This window comes from Dendrobium catenatum, unplaced genomic scaffold (genome assembly GCF_001605985.2).
Source record: "Dendrobium catenatum unplaced genomic scaffold, ASM160598v2 fragScaff_scaffold_1644, whole genome shotgun sequence".
In the NCBI taxonomy this organism is placed as follows: domain Eukaryota; kingdom Viridiplantae; phylum Streptophyta; class Magnoliopsida; order Asparagales; family Orchidaceae; genus Dendrobium; species Dendrobium catenatum.
The window spans coordinates 142,973-158,817 of record NW_021320106.1 but is presented as its reverse complement, the minus strand read 5'-3'; positions in this window follow the sequence as shown (position 1 = coordinate 158,817).

Below are 15,845 nucleotides of genomic sequence, written 5' to 3'. Positions count from 1 at the left end.
ACTTTTTATGCTCATATTCTTTAGTAGAAGCTTTAAAATTAGATTCAAGCGAGGTGTAGGAAGTTTTCAAAGAATCAAGCTCAATTATTAATTCAGAATGCTTTTTATTTAAATCATCAAATTCATCAATTAGAGACATGTGATTGCTATTAATTTGAAAGTGATCTTTTCTCAAAATTTCTTGCACTTTTTGTAAATTCAAAAACTCCAATTTTAAACTAGTGTGAGTTTTCTTAAGTTTTCTATATGATGCATATTTCAAGCAATTAGTCATAGGTTGGTTGGCATACCTCTTCTTGGTTAGATTGTTCAGAATCATCAGCCATCAAGCACAAGTTTGTTATCTCCACTTCAGGTTCAGTCTCAGATGAGTCAGATGCAGATTCCGCCCCGAAAGCTTTTTGGGTTCACTTCTTATCTTTTCTGAGCTTAGGTTTCTCCCCATTCTTTTCTTTGCTTGAGTGATCCTGAAGTGTAGGACAATCAGCTCTGACATGTCCAGGCTTCCTGCATTCAAAACAAACAACATCAGAAGAAACTTTAAAATTTTTGTTATCTTTACCTTTTCTCCAATTCTGAAGATGCTTGTGACTCTTCTTTAGAAAGTTTTTGAATTTCCTAGTGATGATGGAAACTTAATCACTTTCAAACCTGGAAGAATTTGAATTTATTTCATTGGCCTCAAGTGCTATGATTTTCTCCTTCTTTTTCTAATGTGCATCAAGATTTCTTTGGTTAACCCCTTGCTCGAAAGCAATGAGTGAACCAAGTAAGTTATCTATTGAATATGTATATAAATCTTTAGATTCATATATTGCAGTAATTTTTTGCATCAAAAGAGGAAGGAAAACATCATAAAATTTTGTTTACTTTTTCATAGTTAGTAAGTTATCTTCTTAAGGCATGCAGAGAAGTAACAATCTGAGTAAATCTCGTATACATATCAGAAATTGATTCCTGAGGTTTCACACAAAAATGTTGTAATCATGCAAGTGGAAACATGCATGTAATCTTCATATTTCAAAGCACAGAAAAAATAGTTCAAATATTTTGTATTTAATTGTGCTAAATCCCTATCATATAAAGTCCATTCAATTAAAGGAAGTTGAACAGTAAAACCATTCAATTTTCTAGTTGGAGGTATATAACTATCCTTAACAAGCATCCATATGCGATAATCGATTGATTGTAAAAATATAGACAAGCAAGTTATCCAAAAATCAAAAAAGAATTTTATCAAACAAAGGTGGTTGGGTAATAGAATAACCTTCCATAGTATTATGATTTCCGTTGTTAGCCATGGATCAAAATTCAAAAAGTTTTCAAACTTAGTTTTTATGAATTTCACTCTGATACCACTTGAAAGTTCGTTAGGAAAATTAAGCCCTTAAGAACTAGCCCGAGGCTAACCAAGAGGAGGGGGGGAATTGGTATATTAAAAAATTTCTTAGGTAAAGCATAATAATCATAAACCAAAATCACCACAAAAATCAGAGTGCAAAAATAAATAAACGCGAAAGCAAAACAAAGAAAGGTCACACCAGATTTATAGTGGTTCGATCAATCATTGACCTACGTCCACTCCTCGGAGGCACCCTCTGAGTGTTGCACTAACTAAGTGTCTCTCCTTTAGCTCCCACAGCTAGGCGGAGAAGCCTTTACAACAGACTCCTTTTCACCAACCCCGTTGCGACAAAGAACCGACTCCTTTTGCTTCCTCCTGAAGCGGGCAGAGAACCCAGACCTTTTATTAAAGTATACCTCCCAAGAACCTCCCAAAGACGAAGGATGAAGAATGGAGATGATGACTTGGAATCTTGCTTGGAGCAACCTTTGTGAACCCTCTCACAAACTCCCCCTCATAAGTTCCTCTCTCTCTCTCTCTCCCCGCCTCTCCCAAGGCTCTCTTAGGTCAAGACAGCAGCACTCAAAGTCTTAAGCATGAGAAAATTTTAGTTCTTTAAATAGATTTTTAAGAACCAACTTTATCATCCAGGATGATATGAATATCATCCTGGCCGATCATTACAAAGTAAGCTCAATCAGCCGGGATGATTTCGAACGATCTGAAGAAAATTTGGCTATATCATCCAGGCTGATACAATATCATCCTGGACGATTAGTTAAAATATGAGGAAAATCATTATAAACATCACCCTGAATAGATTCTAGCCGATTTTAATCATCCAGTCCATCATCCTGGCCGATGTGATCATATCAATCAGCCTTAATTGCTTTCCATAATCTCTAGATTATTTTAGGCGTAATTATGTTGCAACATCCAGGCCGATGTTGAGTTCGTCCTGGCTGATATTTTAAAATAAAAAATACCTAAATGATCATGACGGATGATTCTTTCTTATTTGAGCCTATTATCCTGGCTGATACAAAGATCATTCAGGATGATTTTCGTAATGATGGCTGCTTAATCAGAATGCTTTAATTAGGGTTTCTATTTTTAGTTAGATCGACCTGACCGATATGAACATCGTCTAGGCTGATGTACTCAAAAAAGATAAACTCAAAAACCCCCTCAAGTGTGTATGTGGAAGGTTACTTAGCATTAGGAATATCTTTTATAATTGACTCAAGAAAGGAAAAAATACATACTTGACTCAACCTAAATCTACCCGATCTTGAGCTGTCTTGAGTTGCATTTAATCTTGTGGTCCTGAAAATTAGTAAGCAAGGCAGTCGTAGAAAAAATATGAATGTTTGCTATCATCAAAAGTCTAATCCATATTCTCAGATTCACAACATAACTCCCATCACATAAATTCATAAAATGCATAAATAAATTAACACGTTAATGAAAGCATCACATCAATCTTTTAATTTTCAACCAGTATGCTGTGAAAACCCCATGAAACTTAGTGCATATGAAGTAAAAAAGTAAACACCATATTAGCCTAAAACTAGAGTCAGTTGTCCTAAAAAAACCATCTAAAAGGTATGGAGTAGGCTGGGTGGCTTTGATATGTCCTATGATGGGTAATTTGTTAAAGTTGTCTACTTTTTTGTTTTGTTGAATGTAAAAAAAAAAAATTAAACTTAAATTTAAGTATTAATATTCTAAGATTAATTTTAAAATATATTTTAAGAGTTAAATGATTACTACCTTTGTTTAAACAAGGTTTTTGAAATTATTATTTCACTTTCCTTGGGACTAAGTTAATAGCTTTGTACGTAGGCCCGGGTTACCTAGTAGTAACTACTATTAATTAATTTATTTAATTAATCAATGATTAAAGATAATAATTTTTTAATTATATTTATTTTTTTATAATTTGAGGGATTAAGTTAGTTAATTTAGTTTACCATCAACTGGTTCATGGCGTTATTATAGTGGGCTCATGGTCAAAACCTCCTTATGAAATGTAGCCTCCTAAACCCTAATAATAATAGTTTGAAATTATTTAATATGAGTAATTTTTTTACTTAGTTTTGCTTATCAATGAAATTAAACTATTCTGAAGAAAATGATATATTATGGATAATTTTTAGATAAAATTTATATGATTTTTGAAAACCTATTTTAATCAAAACAAATTAAAATTAATTTAATTACTAAAACTTAAGTAAAAGGTGATGACGACAACTTTGAGCCATTCGAGGGCTCCTGATTGGCTGAATGTAAATTGTAGTGATAGGGGAGGCCAAGCAGTTGTGCATGATTTGCTAAGTATAAATTGCAGTAGTGTTGGGCATTAATGACCAATGGTTTCACCATGATAACTATTGGCTATTAATGTAGGATGTGGCACCGTGACAATGTGCATCACCAATCTGGGTTAGTAAAAGGTGTGGGTTGTCAAATCCTCCATGGTTTGAATCAATAGTCTTGATGCCGCTGGATAGAAATAAAAGCAAAATAATCAATCACAATTTCAAACTAACCGCATAACAATGAGATTTGGACCACTAATCATGAGATCAATGGTCCCAATTTTGTACACTTATATGGACTACAGGATTGTGCCCTACAAAATAAAAATCAAATAGTTCTTCAAAAATAACCAACCAAATTAAACATAATTTTAAATAGAGATAATAAATGTGAAAAGAATTTATGGAGAAATGTTTTAACGTTGTAAAATGCAGTTTTTGAAATTTTATTTAGCCCTTCCAATTATATACTAGGGTTACTGTTTTACCCCAATTTACTCGATGGAATTGGACATTCTTGGGCTTGTTGAGCTTATAGACTACACTTGTATCCTTCTCTAAAGGAATCAACAATGGAAAATGCCTAGATTGCTCACAATAAGGCCTAGACAAACTAAATGCCACCTTTCACCAGAATCTTTCCATGAGTAACATTTGACTAGCAGGTTTTAAATGTGGGAAGGTAGAGTGAGATATGGAGGTTCAAAATAAAATGGGATGGGGGATGGAAGATCTATGGGAGATGAAGTCATTTAGATTAATTAAAATGATACCTTTTGGCTCAATTGAGACATAGGGTATGGAATGGATGGCTTAGATCTATCACAAACATTGCTAGGATGAGGGACAAGTGTCCTAAGTCATTGGGTACTAGTGTTAAACACTAGGCCGGGCTCATCCTCCATTAGATTACTCATCTTTCAAGGGGGCCTTACTTTTCATTTAGCATTAAACCAGCACTTGAGGTTGATTATAGGGCCACTTAGAGAGCTTTTATACTTGAATGCAATGGGCTAAGCAGCCTTAATCAAAGAAAAATGTCATGTCCAACATGGTTTAACCAAATGGGGTCTCTTAATCCTTTATTTCACTATTTGACCAGTCAACGGGTAAAAAGAAGTGAGTTGCCCAATAAGAGGTGTGGGGAGCTATTTATGTTACAAATCTGGGCTCCCATACAATGATTTTGATGATAACAAATATTATTATTTCTTTACTGCTACTATTCTTTCATATCTTTTTTGCTTTTCCTGCTCACTTACTTTTCATGTCCATAACTTCACTTGCAATGCCAATCAACTCAAGATTAGGTAGACTATGGTTGAGTCTATTTTTAATTTCAATATACTTTTTACCTTTGTTGAGTCATTTCAGGTATCTGGTGGAGCCCAAGCTAAGAAACCTTGCACACGCACATTCAAGGGGAGTAATTTAGTAAGTTAGAGAATTTTTTGTTGTTTGACCTAATCATATAGAATGAATTCAATCGTAATGGATGAATAATTAAAAATAAAAACACTAATTTTTTTTTTTTTTGAAAATGCATAAAGCAAATAGCATTAAAAAAGAAATAAGCTACTACAAGCTAATAGCATCACATTCCTCCTTAAGTAAAGAAAAAAGGAGTGAGGAATGTGATCCAAAGTAAAGTTGTCCCAATAAAAATCACCATTAAGAGCAATGTTAGCACACATATCCACTAACTTATTGCTTTCACTACTAACATATTTGAAAAAAACAAAGTTAATGCAATTAAGAATGAAAGAAGTTCTTACATCCTTTTTCGGATTTTGCCATGACTCCTTGTTATTGTAGCTTTGAAAGCATTTCATCACATTTTCATTATCTCCTTCAATAATAATGCCCTTGTATTGATTTATACAATCCATAATAGTATCATGAATAGAGAGAATAGATTCCAATTCAAGTTGAGCAATATCCCAATGAATGCCTTTCCTTCCAAGAGCAAATAAAAATATTCCTCTGTGGTCATGTCCCACTGCTCCCATACCAGCCTTATAAGAAGTAAGTAAAGTAGCATCAACATTTATTTTGATCCAATCGGGTGGAGGAGGATGCCAAGATCTATTAAACAACCAAAATGGTTGATTAACATCCAAAAGGCCCGATTTCATTCTATTAAGAATAGAAATATAAGTTATGCTAAGAGCATTGGAGGCAATATAAACATTGCTATCTTTTTTTCCTTCATGAATGAATTTATTTCTTGACTTCCAACAAAGAAACACCAATGTACATTACATATTAGTGGTAAAAGTATTTTTGGTAGCATTGGACTTCAGCCAAGAAGTTAGCTCAATAAAGCAACTAAAAATTGGGATTTTAAATCCCCAGTTATTCAGAATTTTAATAACTTGGATCAACTTAACACAGCTTACCGCCACATGTTTAATGTCTTCAATATCCAAGCAACCTCTTGGACATAAGCATCCTTCTTTGAGTCTTCGGTATTCCAAAAAGTAAAAAGTTGGAATGGCTTTATGATAGATCCTCCACCAGAAAGTTTCAGTTTTTGGATTGAGATAAATTTTCTTAATCCAATTCCTGTAATTCTCACCATTAGATACATTGCTTCGAGCTTCAAAAGAAAGAGCAGCCAAAGTTCTTCAAGAATTTTATGAAATTAGTTCCATTTGGTCTACAACACCGTCCTTCTCAATGTTGATTCTACAAATCAACTGAATCAAATCATTTCTGAAGAAACTATGAAGTTTCTCCATGTCCCATGCTCCTTCTTTGATAAGAAAATCAACTTGTGAATCATTCATATGAAGGTTATCAATAAAAGTAGGCCACTTACAAAATGGTTTGTCTAATACCCAAACATCCTTCATAACATTCACATTCGTACCATTGTAAATATTCCACCTGATAATCGGATGAAGAGCCCTTGCACCACTTCTAATAATTTTCCATGTGTTTGAACAATTTTGTTTGCAATCATTATTCTAGTATGAATCACCATATTTCGGCATCAGAAATTTATGTAACAATGAATCTTCTTCCTTTATGTATTTCCAAGCAAATTTTGCTCTTAAAGTATCCACTCTTTGAGCAATAGAGAGAAGGCCACGTCCGCCTAATTTCAAAGGTTTGCAAAGGTTTTCCCAGCTTACAAAATGCAAACCTGCTTCATTCTTGTCCTTGTGCCATATAAAATTCTTACAAGCTTTATCAAGTTCTGTTAGAATTCCAGCTGGAACCAACACATGTGTGCAAGTAAAAACAGGAATAGCCAGAATTATTGATTTAATAAGAGTGAATCTCCCTGCTAGAGATATAAATTTGCTTCCCAAAGTTTCCATCTTGCCGAGCACCTTTTCCACAAGGAAGTTAAAATCTGTAGCCTTCAATCTTCTCAAGGCTATTTTTACTCCAAAGTAACAGAATTCTTTCACAATCATGAATCCCATTACCCGAGCAATCTTCTTCAACCTTCTAGAGCTTACAGTTTTTCCACCGAAAATGGAAGATTTTTTGTAGATGATTTTTTGTCCCGACCAACTACAGAACTTCAATAAGATTTTCTTAATCTTCTTGACCATCTTCATATTATCTTCAAAAAATATCAATATATCGTCTGCATAAAGAAGATGAGATATCCTAGGAGCATTGTGATGAATTTTGATTCCTATATCTTTTTCTTCTTGAATAAGAGCATTAGATAAGAGTTGAGAGCATATTACAAAGAGGAACGGAGATAAGGGACAACCTTGATGAAAGCCAGTTTGAGCGCCGATCCATTGAGAAGATTTGCCGTTGATTAAAATAGAGAACCTAGTATATCTTTAACATTCCAAAATAAGCTTTGCAAAGTGAGTAGGAAAACCTAAATAGCTTAAAATTTGCTCCAACGTTTCCCAAGACATGCTATCATAATCTTCCTCCATATCAATTTTGAAGGAAACCAGTCCTTTAGAGGATTTAGAAAATTTGAATTTGTTGAAGACTTCTTGTGCAATTAAAACAATATCAGATAAGGACCGGCCTTTAATAAAAGCAGCTTGATTTTCATATATAAGTTTTGGAATAAGATTCACAAATCTATTCAGAAGAATTTTAGCTACAAGTTTATACATAGTCTTACATAAACTTATAGGTCTAAAATTAGAAGGCAATATAGGCAAATCAACTTTAGGAATAAGAATAATCAAAGTATCCTTCCAACTAGTTTCCAATTTACCCTTGGAAAAAAATCTTTTCAAAGCATTCCAAACATCAATATTAATTATATGCTAATAAAACTTCAGAAAAGAATGAGTAATAACGTCCACTCCCTGTGAAACACCTTCTTCCATTTGGCTAACGGCAATATGCACTTCTTCCAACATCAAGTCAGAATTTAAAACATCTCTATCATAATCCGAAAGTAAAACTTTTGGTTCAGGCCATCCCTTCAAAGAACATTCTCTGAATTTCCATTTATTTTGAAAGTATTTGTAAAAAATACTTTCAATAAGAGCTTGATCTTCTACCAACTCACCATCTTCATTTTAATTTTTAAAATGAAATTTGCATTTCTTCTAGCGTTAGAAAAGAGTGAAAAAACTTTGTATTAAAGTCTCCATCTTTTAACCATCTAGCCTTAACTCTTTGTCTCCACCAAGAATTAATCTGAGCTAAAGTGCAATTCAAATCATTAATTTTGGATCTAAGAAGTAATACCTTAGAATCGGATAAGCCTCCATACCCAGACTCCTCCATTTGAAGATCATAAATTTCCATGATAAGCATTTCCTTCATAAGATTTAGATCCTTTAGTTTAGCTTGGCTCCAAAAAGAAAGAGCTTTTAAGTCTCTTTTGAACTTGATCTCTAGAACGTCAGAATGTTGAGAAGCAATTCTTCTATTCCAAGCCTTTTTCACTATAGCAGACGAAGCATAGTGAGAAGCCCATGTGTCTTCGAATTTGATATAGCTATTAGATTTAGGAAGATCTTCCCATAATTTCATCAAAATGGGGCAATGATCCGAAGCTATACGAGGTTGGTGATGAACCACTAATAACGGATTGGACTCAAGAGCAAAAGAGTTGACAAAAGCTCTGTCAAGTCTTTCTAAGATTCTAGCTCCACCTGTTTTATTATTGCACCAAGTATAACTTGGTCCAATAAAATTAGATTCATGATAATCAATGTTTGTAAAAAAAGGATTTCAACTCCTTAGGACCTTGAAAAAAATCAAATTTTCTACCTCCCTTTTTATCACTTTTAGAAATAAGTCAATTGAAATCCCCACCCACTATGGAAAGGACCATTCACAAGCAAATAATTCTCCAAATGATTCCATAATTCCCTTCTCTTGTAGGTGTTCTTATTAGCATATACAGTAGAAATCCGCCAACTACCTTTATTAATGATTTCTAAATCACGAATGATACATTGATTAAACGATAACAAGGTATTAAAAGTTGCAAACCTTGTATTCCAAAGAATCAAGATACCTCCCGACAAGCCTTCAGAAGGATAATGGAAGAAGTCCCAATCCATGCCAATAAGAGTATTGATATCCTTTCTATTCAAAGAAGAGACTTTGGTTTCTAGCAAGCCAACAAACAACACATTATTCTTTTCAACCAACTCCTTGAGATATAGAGAAGCATGAGTCTTTCTTGCTCCTCTACAATTCCAAAACACTATGGAATTCATTGGTTTGGAAGGGGGCTAGCCCCAATCCTTTTGACTTTTTCACCCATTTCCATTTTCCTGCTTCTAGTCATGAGTTTAATTGGTCCAAGAGTTTTGAGCTCTTTTTCCAATTTTTTCTTCACAATAGAATTCTCTCTATCAGCTTTGATTACTTCCATGTTCTTATTCTTCAATTCGGAATCAGACACAACTTCTTTGTTTGAATTATTGCTCGGAATATTTACAGTAATTTCCACTTCTTCATCAATCATGTTAAGAATTTCAAACCTATTATTATTAACAATAACAGGTTTAGGGACATAGGATTCCTTACCAGATGAAATCTGTGTATCTATCTCAGAGAAACTATCTCTTATTTCCCCTTCTTCCAGTTTTGTATTGTTAAGGATAGCAATATTATTAACTTCAGCGGCTTTAAAAGCTTCAGAATTTATAGGATCAGCAGTAACAAAAACTTCATTTTGTATAGAACAACATGTCTTTTGATTTTCAACAGATTCTTTGTCTAGTTTTTCAATAATAGACCCTTCCGAGTTCAAATTCTGGTGATTAATTTGATTAGGAGCAACAGTAGCAACAGTCTTCCAAATTTCCTTGACAGTTTTTTTAGAAACCTTATTGATAATATGTGGAAAATTATTAGTTCTTTTCCCCTTTCCATACCTGACGTGCACCCAGGGTCCATACCCTGCTTCTTCAGGAATTTGTATATCTGTAGTTGTAGGATTGTCTACATTAGAAGGAATCCACTTTGTTATCACTTTCAGCTTGTACCACTTCCTGAGGAACCTTTTTGGAAATTTCTTTGATATTAACATTCATAGACAAAGGACATCTCCCAATTAAGTGACCACTCTTGCCGCACTTGAAACAAAGTTTAGAAACTTTTTCATACTCAATTTTTTGATAAAATTTGCTAGATTTACCTTCCACCCAAACTCCTAAAGGAAGTTGTTCATCCAGCTTGATGCGAACACAAATCCTAGAAAATTCTCTTCTGTTCCATTGGAACATATTCCCATCTAGTAAAAAGGGTTTTCCAACAAGAGATGCAATTCTGCATAGGTTGATATCATCCCAACAATATAATGGTAGATTAGGAAGCCTTATCCACACTGGAGCCGAGAGTCCCTTCAAAGAGTTTATTGAAAAATTAGTCGACCATTTATCAATGCCTACTATATGACCTCTTACAAACCAAGGTCCTTCAGATAAAATAACTTCCATAGTTTTAGCCTTTTCATATGAGTATAGGACCCAATCTTGTCCTAACAAGGTTAATCTGAAGTTCCCAAAGCTGCTCCATTGCCTTCGTAATTCTTTGTTGATCACATAAAAAGGAAGATTATCTCCAAAAACCTTGACAACAAGAGTATTCTCCAATTTTTTTGAATTTTCCAATACATTCTCCTTGTGAAGCTTCACCGTTTTTCCATCTTCAGACAAAAAAGAGCCCAAATTTAAATTGTCCACTTTAATGTTTGCACTTCTCACCCAGGCATTCGTCTTCACATTGCTCATCTTTACCGAATTCTCGAGAGGAAAGGTCTTATTGACTGTTCGAACATCAGAATTCAAATCTCCTGAAATACAGGTTCTAACTTGCTCCAGATCATTTTGATTCTTCAAAGAAGTAATATTCCAAGGTTGCGACCCAACACAAGAAATCTTATGTGCATCTTTTCTAATCTCCTCATTCACAACATCAGCGACCAAAGCATTTCCACGATTTAAAATCTGTTCTCCAGGACTCGGAGGATTAGAATTGCAGAATCTACTCACATGTAATTTAAGATCAGAAGAAGATGTTGCATTTGGGCTTCCAGAAACTTGCTTCAGAGTCTTCAGAACTTTTGGACTTTTGATATCTTCCTCAATAAGAAAATTTTTGCCTTTGCCAGGAACAGGAGAAATCCATTTAGGAATCAAAAGAGCTCCTTCATTTATGATAAGAGGTTTTTTTTTGGAATTCAGGTTCCGATTTTCATCAGCAAAAAAATCAGAATCGAAAAATTTCTCAGATGATTTTGAAATTGAAGGAACTTTCCTCCCATCCATATCCGTAGAACCTCGATCATCAACTATCTTTCATTGTCCGGTGATCGGAGGATGACCACCGTCGACAAAGAACGACGAGCAAAGCCCGGAACGAGTGAATTTGAAAATCACTTTCTCTCTCTCGAAATTTAAGATGTCAAAGGATGTTGGGTAGGTCAATCAATGAATTTTCATAAAAACACTAATTTGGGTATCCCTAATACATAAAATTGCTTAATTAATCATACTGGACTAGACGATCAGTTCAGATTGTGAAAAATAGCCACTAATCGCAATTAAGGTAATTTTTTATTTTTAATTTTTTTTTAATCGTATAGTATTATATGAATCATCTTAGATGATTTATTATAATCATGCCTAAATTTATTCTGTGATTAGAGGAGTAATTATGGTTAGGTTACTTGATCATATCATACATGTTGATCTATTATATTATATATGACGATCCCTAATTGTCCAAGTTGAAAACCATAATTTTCATTTAATCATCCAAGAGATCATATTGGATGTCACGAGAGGGTTACGAGATGATATGTAGATCACCACCTATCGTCTCATATCGTACTGAATGATTAATATAGTATCTTGAACTAATCATCTCAGATGATCGTAGAATTATACTGGATAATCGGTATAAATACTTAAACTAATTGTACAAATCAAAGAAGATCGTACTGCCTAAAAAGGCTATTTTGTACTAATCATATATGATAATCTATTGATCATACTGGATGATCTTTGATTATAAGTTAATAATCATATTGTATCTTGAGATAATCTTTTACTGTGGAATTGATATGAGAGAGAGCTTAGTGAAGGAAGAGAGAGGGCTTGGGTGGGAGAAATCCTTATGAGGGGGAGTTATGAGGGATTCACAAAGAATTCTCCAAGCATAACTTCCACCATCTTCTTCAAGTTGCTTTTTTGGTTGCTTGGTGGCTCTGGGAATATCTTTATTAATATTAGATCTGGGTTCTCTTCCTTCACTAAGAGGGAGAAAAAGAATTTCAAGGTTCTATTAAGGATTCCAATATTTTCTACATACTCCACAAGGGAGTAAAAGAATTTAAGGTACTCTGCATCACCGAGTCGGTGGAATGATTTTGTAAGGGCTTCACTGCCTTACTATGGGGGCAAAAGAAGAGACCCTACTTTTAGTGCAACACTTGGAAAGGAGGTTTTTGGGGAGTGGATGCAGTCATGTTTTTCGAACCACCACAAACCAGTTTTGTTCTTTTTGTTACTTTTTTCATTTAATTTCCACATTATTCTGTGATTTTTTCTAAGGACAAAATTTTTAATTTTTTTATTATTAAATTACTATTATTTTTGCATCGATCATTTGTTTTAAAATATTAAAAAAGAACTGATATTTTATTTATTTAAAAATATTACATTTGATTTTTGGAAAATTTGCATGTCTATATTTTTGCAATCAATTGATTTCCAAATGTGGCATATAATTTTAACTGGTTATTCTTTACCGTCATGTATTATAGATGGAAATAAAATTGATATTTTGTTTAGTCAATGGAATAGGGAAGAACAAAACAATGCTCAATTGAATGCAAAATCTTTAAACTGTTTGTTATGTTAATTTCAACGTGCACTACAGGTAAGGAAATTTGGGATAAATTACACATCATATACGAAGGCACTAGTGAAATCAAGCAATCCAAGTTGAATATTTTAATACATAATTATGAATTAGTTTGTATGAAATCTTATGAATCGATCTTAGATATGTATATTAGGTTAATTCAAATTATGACATAATTACGTGCTTTAGGAAAGGAGTTTTCAAACTTTAAAAAAGTCAATAAAATTCTTCATTGTCTACTTGATAAGTTTGATGCTAAAGTTGTTTCTATTTATGAATCAAAGAATTTGAATAAGTATTCTATTAATAATTTGATTGGCTCACTCATTGCCTATGAGCAAAGTTTGGGATAAAAACTTTTGGATGCAGGTGAAATGATAGTACTAAATGCTGAAGACATGAGGAAAAGTGGCTTAGTTGGTAATGAAAGCGATGACTTATTAAGTAAATTAAAAATCCCACCAAAGTATAAGCATCAACAAAAGTGGATTAAAGGTAAAAAAGGTAAGAATGTTAATATTTCTTCAGACATTATTTACTTTAGATATAGGAAGCCTTGACACATGAAAAATTAGTGCCCTAATTTGAGAACTCTTCCAAAAAAAGAAAAGGGTAAAGCTAAGCAAATTATAGAAAGGGCAAGTACTGTAAAGAAAAAAATCTCCTAGGAAAACCTTGCTTCAAAATCATCAGACCAGGAGCAAGATGATATTTAAAGGCCTTGTTTGTGTGTTTATTTGTTTGTGTTGTATTTTGTTTTTAGTTATTTTATGTGTTTTCTTTCTGTTTTGTTTTTCTTCGTTATTGCTTTGAAAATTTAAATTAGCTTTATACTTAGTTTTATGAAGTTCTCTCTGATCAACACACACGCTCAATTTTCTAAAAATGAAAAACCTACCTCCTTTTTTTTCTTGAATTCTTATGTAAGTTGTGGTTGACTTCTCCATAAATAGTCAAAGGAAGGAAACTCATGATTTTTTCTCTCTATCTCTTTCCTTAAAAATGTTATTTTACTTTTGATTCAAAATTTTCATCATATTATAAATTGGATCTTGAAACTATTTTTTTATCTCCCTGCATTTTATTTATCGCATAGAAATATATTACAAGTTATTGAATCTACCTCATAAATTTCTTAATCAAGTAATTCATTTTTTCATTAGAATGGATTTACTTTTGTTTTTAAAAATTTCAGAAAGGTGATATATTTGTTTGAATAGTTGCTATTTGAATGAGTTATATTTATGCAACTTATGTAGTTTTGATGATTCCAAACATTATTGTTCAAATGTATAGTTATCTCCTAACAATTTCAGAAGATTTGCACTTGCTCTTGTGTGTACTAACATTTCAGGAAAATCAGACTCCAGACTACGAAAACTTCAATTCAAATTCAACATGAGATATTTTGTTTAATTGATGTTTGTCTTTTCCTTGAATTAATTTTGAAAGGGAGTGATTATAATTGAGTGAATAAAATCTCACACACACAAATAAGGAGATCTTGAAATTCTATACTGATCGTACAGGACGATATTTATCGTACTGGACGATCTGTTAGTTATCTCCTATAGAGCACTTGGAACGAATAGGAACTTGCTTTGAAAAATTTTCTAAGTCCTATTCGTCCAGGACGAAATTTATCATCGTCCCAGGCGATGGGTTCACTGCAAAATTTTCATCCAGACGAATTTTACCATCGTACGAGGCGACCAGTCCTCTGGAAAATTTTCGTACAGACGAAAATAAATATCGTACAGGACGATCAGTTCTCTGCAAAATTTTTCGTCCAGACGAAAACAAATTATCGTCCGCGGCGATTGGTTCTCTGGAAAATTTTCGTCCAGACGAAATAAATAATCGTCCAGGACGATCGGCTCTATGGAAAATTTTCGTCCAGACGATCACATTTTCGTTCAAACGATAAACCGACTTAGAACAGTTTTCAGCAGTTTCTAGAACCGACCTTGTAATAACCGTTCGTACTGGACGAACCAAGTTCGTACAGGACGATCAGCTGTACGAAGTCAGTTCGTACACATATACAAATTGGGTCGTTTCAGATCGTTTAAGTAAAATCGTCCAGGACGATCCAGAATCGTACCGGACGATCCACTGCGTACAGAATTGAAAATTTGCAGTTTTTGGGCGGTTTCACTTGTCTTTTATATAAATAGTCCAAATTAGACTGCCACCCAATCTTTTTGTCATTTGATCTTCGTGCCTCTTGGGAGAATAGCTAAGGAGAGAGTGGAAGAGAGCATTCAAAGAAGGATTCCTACCACTGGAGCGAGAAGGCTTCACTTGGATTGCTAAGGTAAGAGTCTCTACTTGTGAAATTGGATTTCTTCACTCTTTTTCTTTCTTCCTTCTAGATTCTTGTGAGAAGATCATTCAAGAAGGTCCGGTTCTCTGCCGACACTTGGAGAGTGTGAACAGACGAAGGGTTCTCTGCCCACACTAGGAGAGTGTGAAAGGACGAAGGTTCTCTGCCTACACTTGGAGAGTGTGAACAGCCGAAGGGTTCTCTGCCCACACTAGGAGAGTGTGAAAGGAAGAAGGTTCTCTGCCTACACTTGGAGAGTGTGAACAGCCGTAGGGTTCTCTGCCCACACTAGGAGAGTGTGAAAGGAAGAAGGTTCTCTGCCTACACTTGGAGAGTGTGAACAGCCGTAGGGTTCTCTGCCCACACTAGGAGAGTGTGAAAGGAAGAAGGTTCTCTGCCTACACTTGGAGAGTGTGAACAGCCGTAGGGTTCTCTGCCCACACTAGGAGAGTGTGAAAGGAAGAAGGTTCTCTGCCTACACTTGGAGAGTGTGAACAGCCGTAGGGTTCTCTGCCCACACTAGGAG